The sequence below is a fragment of the Leopardus geoffroyi genome, chromosome D4 (genome assembly GCF_018350155.1).
Source record: "Leopardus geoffroyi isolate Oge1 chromosome D4, O.geoffroyi_Oge1_pat1.0, whole genome shotgun sequence".
Taxonomy (NCBI): Eukaryota; Metazoa; Chordata; class Mammalia; order Carnivora; family Felidae; genus Leopardus; species Leopardus geoffroyi.
Window position 1 is genome coordinate 91,551,639 of NC_059342.1, and position 11,072 is coordinate 91,562,710.

At 54.4% G+C, this 11,072-nt stretch overlaps 1 protein-coding gene across 1 annotated transcript in view; it reads right to left on the minus strand.

Moving 5' to 3' along the window:
- BRD3 (bromodomain containing 3) overlaps positions 1-9,998 on the minus strand; it is a 61,246-nt gene extending 51,248 nt beyond the window's left edge. Inside the window, exon 1 of the mRNA XM_045468986.1 lies at positions 9,013-9,998. The gene's annotated coding sequence lies outside the window, so the exon portion shown is untranslated. The remainder of the gene's footprint in view (positions 1-9,012) is intronic.
- Between the last annotated feature and the right edge of the window lie 1,074 nt (positions 9,999-11,072).

Here is an 11,072-nt window from a genome sequence, read left to right on the forward strand (position 1 = left end):
GGCTCATGATCTGAGTGAAAATCAAGAGTCAGACGCTCAACTGGCTGAGACCCCCAGGCGCCCCAATGTGACAAAGATTTTAAAGCATTCATCATAAAAAAGCTTTTGTGAACATACTCAAAACAAGTGAGCAACTAGAAAGTCTCAGCAAAGAAAGAGAATATATAAAGAACCAAATGGAAATTTCAGAGCTGAAAAATACAAGAACTGAAATTTAAAAACTCAATGGATGAGGGGCACCTGGGTGGCTCAGTCGGTTAAGCGTCCCGACTTCAGCTCAGGTCATGATCTCTGGGTCCGTGAGTTCAAGCCCCGCGTCGGGCTCTGTGCTGACAGCTCGGGGCCTGGAGCCTGTTTCCGATTCTGTGTCTCCCTCTCTCTCTGCCCCTCCCCTGTTCATGCTCTGTCTCTCTCTGTCTCAAAAATAAATAAACGTTAAAAAAAAATTGAAAAAAAATTAAAAATAAAAACTCAACGGGATGGGCTCAGACTCATCACGATGAAGAGGAGAGAACAAAGAATGATGAATCGGAAGATAGAACATCTGGTGGCACCTGGGTGACTCAGTCGGTTAAGCGTCTGACTCTTGGTTTCGGCTCAGATCATGATCTTCTGGTTTCGTGGGTTCGAGCCCTATGTCGGGCTCCGTGCTGGCAGTGAGGAGACTGCTGGGGATTCTCTCTTGCTCTCCCTCTTTCTCTGCCCCTCCCCTGCTCATGCTCACACTCTCTCTCTTTCAAAATTATTTATTTTTTGGGTCTCAGGGACCCGTGAGACTCTCACAGAGGATCTAACATTTGTGACGCTGGCTGGATTCCCAGAAGGGCAGAGCGTAAAAAAGTACTCAAAGAAAAAAAATGGCTGAAAACTCTCCAAATCTGGCAAAAGGTACAGGCATAGTCCTGCCTATGGACTCAAGAAGCTGAGTGAACCTCGAATAGTTTAAACTTGAAGCAATGCACACCAAGACGCATCACAAACTGCCAACCACTAAACGCCAAGAGAGAAATCTTGAGAACGGTAAGAAAGAAACATCCTTTATCAAAAACTATTGAGAAAAAAAAAAAGATAACAGCAGATTTCTCGTTGGGAACTATGGAGGCCTCAAGGGAGTGGAATAACATTTTTAATGCGCCAGAAGACAAAGCTGTATGGGGCGCTTGGGTGGCTCAGTCAGTTGAGCGTCCGACTTTGGCTCAGGTCCCAATCTTGCACTCCGTGAGTTCGAGCCCCATGTCGGGCTCTGTGCTGACCACTCGGAGCCCGGGGCCTGCTTTGGATTCTGTTCCTCCCCCACTCATTCTCTGTCTCTCAAAAATAAATAAACATCAGCAAAAACAATATTTAAAAAAAATAAGAGAAAAAGCTGTCAATTTGGCAAAAATATCCATCGAGAAGGATAAAGACTTTCTCAGATGCAGGAAAGGAAACCATTCGTGACCAGCAGAACTGCTTAAGAGAAGTTCTCAGGCAAGAGGGAAATTTGGAATGTCAGGAATGACAGAAGAACAACAGACATTGTAAATACTTAGGTAAATAGACTGTTTTCTTCCTTTTAATTTTTAAGAGATGTGTGTGATGGCTGAAAGAAGAAAACACTGCACTGTCTAGTGGGATATTCAGTGTCTTTGGTTCCGATTCACGTGACAACTATAAATAAAGAGACAGAGGCAAAGGGACCAATGTGCTGGTGAGGTCTAAAATATTGACATCCTGTGGACTGTGAAGTAAACTTAGAAATATTCTTATTTTAGTCCCTAAACAATCCACTTAAAAACTATACACCCAGGGGCGCCTGGGTGGCTCAGTGCCCAAGTCTTGATTTTAGTTTGGGTCACGATCCCAGGGTCGTGGGATCGAGCCCCACACCAGGCTCTGTGCTGGGCATGGAGCCTGCTTGAGCTTCTCTCTCTCTCTCTCTCTCTCTCTCTCTCTCTCTCTCAGAAAACAAAACAAAACAAAAAACTACACACACAAAACACATAGTCAAAATTCCCAATAGATAAATTACAATGGATCATTAAGAAGTATTCAAATAAGTTTTTAAGGCATGAAAAGATAGAGGTAAAAGAAAAAAACAGGGGCCCCTGGGTGGCTCCGTCGGTTGAGCATCCGACTTCAGCTCAGGTCACCATCTCGTGGTCTGTGAGTTCGAGCCCCGCTTCGGGCTCTGGGCTGACAGCTCAGAGCCTGGAGCCTGCTTCGGATTCTGTGTCTCCCTCTCTCTCTGCCCCTCCCCTGCTTGTGCTCTGTCTCGTTTTCTCTCCAAAATAAATAAACATTAAAAAAAAGATCAGATGCTTTGGGGCACCTGGGTGGTTCAGTCGGTTGAGTGTCCGACTTTGGCTCAGGTCATGACTTCATAGTTTGTGAGTTCGAGCCCTGCGTCAGGCTCTGGGCTGATGGCTCAGAGCCTGGAGCCTGCTTCCGATTCTGTGTCTCCCTCTCTCTCTGCCCCTCCCCCATTCATGCTCTGTCTCTCTCTGTCTCAAAAATAAATAAATGTTAAAAAAAAAATTTAAAAAAAAAAGAAAAAAAAAGAAAAAAACAAATAGAAAACAAATAGTAAAACAATAGACCCAAATGCAGACATGCCAATAATTACATTACATGTAAATGGCTTCCCTAGAGTTGGTAAGAATATATTTTACACTTATAAATTAGTTAAGGGGGTAGTTACCATGTTAAGTGTTCTGTACACAACAAAATAAAACATAAACAGCCTACACACAGTAAAGGGAAAAGATAACTTGTCAAAATGGATTAAAATCCATGACCCAACAATAGGCTGTCTATAGCAAGCTTCAATTATGACAGAGGTGGGTTAAAAATCAAAGGATAGAAACTGATATACAAATAGTCGAGGAGGCTGACATGGCCGGGTTAATATCAAAGCAGGTGCCAGAGCAGAGAAAACTACCAGGGACCAAGAGGGACATTACATACAGATTAAAGTGTCGATTCACCAAGAGGCCGTAGCAATCGTAGACGTCTACGCACTTAACAGCGGACTTTTAGAGTGCACGATCAAAAGTGTTTGAGCCAAGGGGGTCCTGGGTGGCTCAGCCAGTTGGGCGTCCGACTTCGGCTCAGGTCACGATCTCACGGTCCGTGAGTTCGAGCCCCGCGTCGGGCTCTGTGCTGACAGCTCAGAGCCTGGAGCCTGCTTCGGATTCTGTGTCTCCCTCTCTCTCTGTCCCTTCCCCGTTCATGCTCTGTCTCTCTCTGTCTCAAAAATAAATAAATGTTAAAAAAAATTTTTTAAAAATTATGTAAGATGCTGAAAGGGTCCTGGAAATGGACGGCGGGGACGGCCGCATGCCCACGTGCTGATTGTATTTAATGCCACTAAATCGTATATTTAAAAAGGGGCTAAAAGGGTCACTTTTATGGCGTGCGTATTTGGCCACGATAAGACTGTGGGCAGCAAATCCACAATGAGAGGCCACTGCGTGTTGATTAGAAGGGGAGGGGACGGGAGAGCCTGACCGGGCCGGGTTCTGGTGAGGATCAGAGCCGCCGGGGCTCCCACACACCGCTGGCGGGACAGCAAAACGGGGCAGCCGCTCACGCTGCAAGACCGTGCTGCCAAAAGATCCAGCAAAATCCGACTCCCACGTACTGACTGGAGAGAAGCGGAGGTTCATGTTCACACAAAAGCTTGTATCCCAACGTGCGTAGTGGCCCTGGAAACAACTCAAAGGTCCTTGAGCGAGCACACCGGTAGAGGCGGGCCATACAGGCAGTGGGCCACCACTCGACAGTGACGAAGGACAAGCTGGACACACAACCACGTTGGTGACGCTCAGAGGCATCATGCTGTTCGGGGGAAGACAGTCTCAAAGGTCACACCCTGTGTGATCCCATTTAGAGGCCATCCTGGAAGAGGCAGAACCCGGGGGACACGGAACGGGTTGGTGACGGCCAGGGATGGGGGAGTCAGGACTGCAAAGGGGCGACGGGAGGGAATCTCGGGGTTTGGAATTCGACAGTCCTGGTGACACACGTGTGTCTGTGTGCACAACTCTCAGAACTGTATGGCCTCCCACATTCAAGTGTATGACAGATTTAAGAAGAAAAAAAAAAAGAGATTGTGGACACCTGTACCTTCTGGGTGCTTCCTGGGTTCCAGGCCCGGCACTAAGTGCTCTGGGTTATTGCATAAGAATCCTTGGAACACCAGACAAGTTGGTCTGACCATTCCCATTTTGCAGATGAGGAAACTGAGGTGTCAGGACGTGCCTGGGCGTGTCTGACTGTGGAACTCACGCCTCCAGCCGCTGCACAGTTCCGAGCCTCTAAGAATCAACTACAATGTTCACAGTGTGATTCTGCACGTGGAGAGCTGGGTGTGGGCAGCAGGACTCACTTGATGGAGGCTTCACGGAGCCCGGGAAGATGCCCGAAGCCCCTCCAGGGGCCTCTCCGAGTGTGGACTCGGACACCCGACAGATCATCAGGGGGAGGCCCAAAGCAGAAATGCCAAGGGATGGATGGGCGCGCATCCCGGGACGGCCGGAGCCATCTGGACGCTGGGCCGGCAGAGCGGCTTCCTAGCCCCACGGGGCTGCCACACGCCCTGCTGACGGGGCAGCCCAGAGCCAGGGCCGTCCCCACCCCCAGAGCATCGAGGAGGGGAGTGCTGGCCAGAGGAAGCCTCCTGCAGGCTCGCCATTGGGCAGGGGACCTGGGGGTGCTGGAGAGAGTGACGCTCCTTGGGGTGGCCGGGGGGACCCCGGGCCTGGCTGAGATCTCAGCCAAGGGGAGAGAGAGCAGTCACATCAGGACTAGACATAGGACCCTCCAGATGGCCAGTGAGAGTCGAGGCCCAGACACACTGGGGCCCGTGGGATTCTGCCCCGCCGTCCGAGAGGCCCTTTGCCCAACGAGGAGCCCAGCGGCCGAGGGCCTCCAGTAGCCGCTTTCACGAGGGCGTCCTCCGCCCTCGCCAGCCTCCTGTTGTTCCTTCACCCGCCAGCATCTGCCTGGGCCACCGGGGGCGGGGACCCTGTGCCCTGAGATCAAACTCCTCCTCACTCAGGACCTGCTGGGAGCTGCCGATCCCCGATCCCCGATCCCCGGGAGTAGGCCCACCCCCTCCCAGCAGCTCCTAATGGGGGTCGGGCTACAAGCTGCAGACCCATGATGCCTTTGCCACCACAAACAGCCCTCCGAGGCGGGTCCGTCCCCACGCCAGCACCATTTTTCGGGGCAGGAAGCAGAACCCAGTGTCTGGGCCACTCCGAGAGACCCAGCCAGCCTTGCGGACCGCACGCAGTCTGAGCCCAGAGCGCTGCTCTTGACCCGGTTTCTTCTGCTGCCCCAGAAGGTTGGTTTCCTTCATCCTCTGGGCCGTCATCGTGACCTTCTGCAAGCTTGGTGCTCCCCTCGCCGTGGGGTGCTGGGGGCTCGCCTCCCTGCCCACCGAGCTGTCTCCAGGCCTCAGGCAGCAGGAGGCTCTGAGCATCTCCGGCCTCCCTGGTCTGCCTCTGAAGATCATGCTCTCCCACAGCTTGCTGGCTGGGCTCCCCTCACCCCTCCCAGCCCGTCTTCCATGCTCCCCCAGCCTCCTCCCATTTGCTTCCTCCCCCCCCCCCCCCCCCCCCCGCCAACCATTGGCCTTTGTTTACAGGGCCTGTTCTTCTGCCCCCAAATGCCTGCATCCTGCTTTGGGGGCAGCCCCTGCATTTGGGGTGCCTCCGGTCAAACGGCATCTGGGAAGGCCTCTTTGACTTTCTATGAACCCACCAGCAGGGCTGCCCGTCCCCCTAGACAGAGAGCTCCCAGAGGGTGGGGACCACGTGGGGCCAGCCTCCTATCCACATCTCCCGGCAGCACCAGGGGTGGTTGGGGGGGGGGGGGGAGTGAGGGCCAGGTAACCGGTTTGACATGAGAGAACAATTGCGACAGCTCAGCTGAATCCAGCGTCCCTCTCCCACCGTGGGCGTGAGCGAGACCCAGGCTTATTTTCTTTAGTGACAAAGGCGGGACACCGGTTGGACGAATTTGGGCAACATACAAGCAAGGTTGACGGCGGCCCCCGCGGTCCCTCCCCCTGGGTGCCCCGTGATAGTTTCTGTGTCCTCCGGAGCCTCTGCTCTAAGATTCCTTCTCTTTCTCCCCACACGTTAGCTTTGTTTCACAAAAATTCTGTCATCCGGTGCACGTTCTTTCCTTGCTTTTTTCTCTCTCAAAATGCCATGACCGCCCCCACCCCCACCCCCACCCCCGGCACGGCCTCCCCAGCTACCTCATTCATTTGGTGGCTGCAGAATGTTCCAGCATCCGATGGAGCATGACTGACTCACCTCTTCCCCTCGGGATGGGCATTTAAGTTGTCTCCAATTATTTCATCCTTATAAATAACGTTGCCGTGGACATTCTGTCACAGCCTTGTGCCGCCTGCAGTGGTTTGGGGGGGGGGGCGGGGGTGGTCCCTGGGAGGGATTACTGCAGGGTGTGTGTGCTCTAAACGGGCACTGGGGTCTGTCTTCCCTTTCGGGTTTAGGGAGCACCCCTCCTACCCTTTCAATGACCTGCTCCATGCTCACGGTCCCTCCCACTTCGGTCCCCCACAGCTTTAACATGAGACCCCGAGATCCACAGGGAATCTAAGTCTGGGGCTGGAACTATCCAGAACCATCCACCCCCCACCTCCGCTGACCCAGACAACCCAACAGCCCCAATGTGAAGCCCGCCCCCTGCTTCCCAAAGTAGAAGCACAGAGGGCAGGGACCTCTGTCCCAGCTGCCTGCGGGCTCTGGAAACAACAGGGATGGGGGCCTCCGATTCCGTCCCCCAAGGTGGGGCTCACGCAGGAAGACGGTTGCCAGCTGCGTTACCCCAGGCCTCCGGGCTGCCTTGGAGAAGACCGGGCCTCATTCCCTTCAGTTCCGTAGCTTGGGGGGTGGGGGTGGGGGTCTATTTAAAGACCCCGGAGGGAAGGGGTGGGCAGACAGAGGGGCCACAGAGGCTCTTTGGGGGAGCCAGGGACAGAGGGAGCCAGCCTGCAGCTGGTGGGGAGAGCAGCTGGGCGCCGCTCGGACTTTGGGACTTTGGCCCTTGGCGTCCCCCCCCCCCCCCCCACCATGTCAGCTTTTCTATTTTAGGCGGCTGGCTCCTCGTTGCAACCAGTCCGGGAAACCCAGAAAGGTGGGTGCTGGGGGGCCAGGCCCCTATGCACTCGCGCTCACCCCGTGGGCTTCCGGGCGCAGGTGAGGGCCGCACCCCAACGGCGGCGGGGCTCCTGGACCTTATCCCACAGAAGCGTTCATAGTCACCAGGCCTCGGGGACAGCCCAAAGGGGGCAGCCAGCACTCTGAGCGCCAGGGGAAGGGACTGGAAAGTGCTTGGTGGGGCCAGGAGCCATAGCTGTCCGCAGGAGACGCAGCCTGAAAGCTGCTGGGATTACTGGCATCCGTGGGAGCAGCGTTCGCAGAGGGGAAGGGCCCCCGCGGGTCGGTACCCTGTACCGGGTGGGCTCTGGGGGCGGGACGAGCAGGGTCCAGCCCCAGCTCCGTCATTTCCCCGCAGCGTGGCCTGGGGCAAGGCAGGGGCCCCCCTGAACCTCCATTTTTTTCCTCATCTGTAAAGATCAGAATAGCTCACGACCATGTTTGGGAATTCACAAGGCTGTATTTGACGTCCTTAGACGAGGGGACAGCACACAGTAGGCGCTCAGAAGAACAGCTGCGGGGGTTTTAATAACATGGACAAATGGAAACAGTTGGACGTGACAGGGGAGTGCAGGGGGGAGCACTAGTGGCCCCATTTACATTCCTTAAAAATGACCCGGTAAACCGCTGGTGCAGAATACCTCCCCCCCCCCCCCACCCCATTCCAGAGCCTCGGAAAACCCCATTCGTTTAGTCTCCCGATTTCCATGTGGCCGCTCAGGTCACAGGAGCTGCTTTTTTTCTCACTCGTCGGGACCCTTCTCTAACCAAGGGGATTAGCCCAGCGGAGGTGGGAAGGGGATTTGCAGACCGGAACAGGTGGGGCCTGGCATTGGAAGTCTGAGCCGCATTCCGGGGATTCCTGCTAGATGACCCGCCCAGCCTGGCCTGGGGGGGTTGGGGGGGTGCCCTGGACTGGTGCCCTGCACCCAGCACCACCTGGAGGGGGCCCTCCCCGGAGACACCCAGGCCTGGAGGAGGGTGGAAGCTGAGAGCAGACAGATTTAGTTGTGGGGGCTTTGGAGCAAGGTAGGTTAGGCTTAAATCCAACAGGAAGTGAAAGTGAATATCCCAGGATTCATTCGTTCAGAGGGTCTTTATTGGGTACCTACTGAGGGCCCCTCCCAGCAGGCACTGCGGCCCTAACGGGTTCTCCCTGCTCCCATGACCCCATATGAGGGCGGTGGAAAAGTGAATGGACTCTGATGAGGGCCCCGGTGCTGGTAGGCACAGGAAGGGACAGAATGTGGATGGAGCCTAGTGTTCTCGAGAGAAGGACAGGGCAGGGGACCGTCCTGGCTTCCGTGGAACAGGGGGCTGCCGGGAATGGGGGCTTTCAGTTCTAAACTCAGACAGTGCCAGCCAAACTGGGCTCTCGGTCACCCTTGGGAAGGTGGCACCAAGAGGGGAGGTGATACGGGGGAAACGAGGCTGAGGTGCTTAATAGCACGGAGGAGGGAGGAGGGAGTGGAGGACGGATGTCCAGGAGATGCAGACCGGGCAAAGGCCGAAGGAGGAGGGAATGTGACATCAGGACCCGGTCTGACCTGCTCCCTCTGTACCTGGGAAGTCGACCGGGGAGGGAGAGAAGGATGGTAGGACGAGAAACGGCTTTCCGGATACTGGGGTTGGGAGTGGATTTTCGGACTCAGGTCAGCTGAAGGCCCACCGGTACCCACGGGATGGTGGGCAAAACACCTGTCCTGATGGACCACGGGCAGGGACGGGGGAAAAGAGAGGAGAGCCCAAGGAGGGGAAATAGGGACAGAAGTCTCCCAAACCAGCTGCCCTGGGATAGTTACCTGGGGGGAAGGGAATTAACACAAACCCCACTGACCTGGGCTGGCGGGAGCCTTGGGGGTCTCTAGGCAGTGACAGCAACTCCCTGGAAAATGGTGGCCCAGCAGAGGTGGGCCGTCTAGTCTGCAAAGCTGGCGAACAGTTCCTGGAAGCCCTGTGTCCCTCTTCTTCTGCAACCCTCCCTCATCAACTGCCATCGGAATCCAGAGCCCTGGGCTTGGCCATTAAAGGGCCAGCACTTCCATCCCCCACCCGCCCCCCAGCCCTCTGCCTGCTACACAGAGCGTCTCAGCATCCCTGCCACGCGGTCTGTTCCTTTGCCACCTCCCGGCAAGCCCTGCGGATTTGGCAATGCACTGTTCCTGGTGAAATACTTATCACCGGGTGACCAAATACGGTTTTTCGAGTGCTAGAAGAAGGTGATGTTCTTAGTTTCAGCTCTGCCACTGTCATAGAGCCTTGCTGACTGCTTCTGTGGACACAAGTTGCTCTCTCTTAAGACCCTTGGTGCTTGCTTCTCCCTCATTCACTCATCCATCCACCCAGCGTTTATCTGTGTATCCTTCCATCCTTCGTCCGTCCATCCATCCATCCATCCATCCACCCACCTGCCATCGTGTATTGTGTCGTCTGCCGGTTGGGAGTTTGGGCTCTGCCTGGAGCCAGTACTGAATTCCACGGTGGTGCCCGTGGGCACTTGGGCAACTTCTCAACCCGAGACTCAGTTTCCTGATTGTGAAAAAGAATAAAGGCGCCCACTGCACAGGCTTGTTGTGAAGGTGCGGGAAATACCATGCGACAAGCTTACCAGAGAATGGAGCCCCCAGGCGCTCCCCCTCTCCTCCTCCTCTCCCCCAGTGCCACCTGCCATGAGTGCTGTGAGGAGCCTGGTGGAGGGACCTGGGCGAGTGGGGAGGGTGCCCAGACAGGTTCAAACTCTCAGGTTGATGAGATAGCCTTGAGAAATGTTGTCTCTTATAAGCATTGTTCACGGAAACAGGTTCATTTACCAATTAGCTGCCGTTGCCCAAAGAATGGCCAATATTCTGGAGAACAAAACAAAACAAAATCTCCAAAATGCTCTTCCCTTCTCTGTGGTTTTTATTCTCTCTTCCATTTCCACCTGTGATTTTTCTGAGCCCGAACACATTTCGGGAGGGATATAAAAGGATTTAAAATTTCGACAACAAAGGAAATCACCTTTTACTAAATTGCTTTACCTGCTGTGTTATTTGTTTCTAGTATTTTAGCTGTGACCACAAGGATTGCTTGCAAGAACACTTAACAGAGAGGATTTTCTCATTTTCATTAGAAGGCTCTATCTCCTTGGGCAAGACCAACTGACTTGGGAACCTGGTTTGAGTTCTGAGATCTGGAACCTTATCCAGCTGTCCAGAGGGTGGGAGGGCTGGGAGTATTTTTGATTTAGGGCAGGGATCGGGGGTGCGCAGACTGGGGGTGGTGCTAGGCTAAAGGGGGTAATCCGGTAAACTTTGCCATCAGATTTTGGATTTGGATATGAGAGCAATGGGAAGCTGGCTCTGAGTCTAAAATCAGGAGGGGGGACAGATCGGAGTTGGGGCTTGGGTTCTGTCTGTGCTTCAGAAAGGTTTAGAAAAGGCCCGCTGGAAGGCCCTGGGGCAGGGATGGAGAGAAATGGATGGCTGATACAGCCGAGAGGTGATGGATGGGTGTCCACGAGGGACTCAGATTCTGGCCCAGGTGGCCAGGTGCAGGGAGACGTCCTCTTTCCTCCCCAGCCGGTTTTGTTAACATCTGTAGTCACAGCCAGAAGACTCCATGGCACCTGGCCCAAGGTGACTAAGGCTTCCCAGGCACAGAGATCCACACAGAGCCATGCTAGCGCCAGACAGAGACTTTGTGCCCCTGCGTCCTCATCTGGAGGCGCCTGCAGACAAGCTCCTGTATCTGTGACAACCACACACTTGGTTCCCTGGGCATTTCCATATCAAATGCTATTCTTTTGTTTGCGTAGGTTCCTGCGACATATTTGGTGTTTCCATCTTTAGTTGGGAAATAAGATTGCACGTTATGCTGCCTGGGTTGGGGTCGCGGAGCTGGGGAGACCAAGACCGC